This window comes from Silene latifolia, chromosome Y (genome assembly GCF_048544455.1).
Source record: "Silene latifolia isolate original U9 population chromosome Y, ASM4854445v1, whole genome shotgun sequence".
Classification (NCBI taxonomy): domain Eukaryota; kingdom Viridiplantae; phylum Streptophyta; class Magnoliopsida; order Caryophyllales; family Caryophyllaceae; genus Silene; species Silene latifolia.
The window spans coordinates 345430463-345432138 of NC_133538.1; the positions used below are offsets into that span (position 1 = coordinate 345430463).

At 44.0% G+C, this 1676-nt stretch overlaps 1 non-coding gene across 1 annotated transcript; it reads left to right on the forward strand.

The window, feature by feature from the left end:
• Positions 1-493: 493 nt before the first annotated feature.
• On the forward strand, positions 494-599 carry LOC141635854 (small nucleolar RNA R71). The gene has a single exon (XR_012540510.1). It is a non-coding gene; the product is annotated as a small nucleolar RNA R71 (small nucleolar RNA).
• Positions 600-1676: the final 1077 nt, after the last annotated feature.

Genomic DNA, 1676 nt, shown 5'->3' on the forward strand with positions numbered 1-1676 from the left:
ATGCTGCTGCTGCGGAGGATGGGTAGGATTGAGCACATTTTGACTTGTCCACCTCAAATTGGGATGGACTGCCCCTTGGTTGTTAATGTAGGAACCCCCTCCTTGCCTGTATTGTTGAGAAGCAAGGACCTGTTCCTTCTCCGTAAGACAGCCAACAGTAGTGTGACCATCATTGCTCCCACACCTCTCACATGTGACAGTCTCCCCTCTAGTAAGCAAATGAACCGTCTAAGGCTCCCCAGTAGAATGCAGCTCCAACTTCTCAAATCTAGCATTCATGGCTTCCAGCTAAGCCACAACTTGCTTATCGACTGCATGAACTGTTCTAATACCATCCCTCGGGGTTCCATACTCAGCACAGTGGTTCGCCATCTCTTCAATAAGGGCCCATCCCTTATCATCGTCAGTGTTGTCTTGGAATTGTCCGTTAGATGATGCATCAAGTATGGCTCTGTGATCATCGTACAACTGGTTAGACAGAAACCACGGATCAAAACCATGGTGAGGAAGAGACCTCACCAACTTCTTGAAACGGGACCATGCTTCATAGAAAGTCTCATCAGGTGCCTGCTTGAAACTTGTGATCTTTGGCCTCAGCTGATTGGTGCGCTGTGGAGGGAAATATCTCTTATAAAAAGTAAGAGCAAGGGTCTCCCAGTCTCTGACCCCCGCGGTCATACGGTCCAAATCAGTCAGCCACTCCCCAGCTGAGTCAGTCAAAGAAAAGGGAAATAGAACCTCCTTAATCTTGTCTTGAGTAACCCCCTTTGTGGCGGGGATAATAGAACAGTAGTCCGTAAAGACCTCCATATGCTTCCTCGGGTGTTCACCTGCCACACCTCTAAAGAGATTTCTCTCCACCAGATTGATATAGCAAGGTCGGATGTCAAATGTATTCCCATCCTCAGTCTGGAGATTGAAACCCTTTGGAATTGATGATGCTTTAGGCTCCAAGTGACTAGCAATGTTCGGCATCTTTACTGGTTGGTTTACAGAACTAGAAGTATCTTCTTGGAAAGATGGATTTTCTGTAAAAAAGAAATGCTGAAGCTCTGGTTCGAAAGTACTCAAGTCTTCCTTTCGTGATTCTCTTTGCAGACGGAGTCTATGCCTGAACAGTATTTATGGCTCAGAATCAGCTGAAATTAACTCAAATCTGTCTGACCTGGGCATACACAACACTGAAAGAAAATAAATAAGAATTGCCTCAAGAAATAAAAATTCCCTGAGACGGATAAAATAAACGAAACAAAGACAGATAGGGAAATTGCCTCCCCAGCAATGACGCCAAAATTTGACACGGCTGTCGTGTACCTATCAAAAATAACTAACTAAACTAACTATATAGCTAGGGAAGTCAGGTTGATCTCCTCAGGGAGGCAAGATATCTGTAAAAGTCGGTCTATTTGGTCACAAATGGGGGGTGTTTATAATTGATTTTCTAAACTAATTAAGGCTTTAAAAGAAAGAGAAGCAAGGAAAGAGTGGCAAAGGCAGAAAAAGGGTGATAAACTATCAATAAAGAGGGGACATGTTAGGATTTCGGTTCACTACGGTAGTCCAGTGACTCATTTGTAAACAACTTAGATAAATTACTGCGAGACGGGTATGGAAAGGTCCTTCCGGTCCACTTTCTCTCTTAAATTACCACTAACTTAACTTCCGTCCTCGTCAGG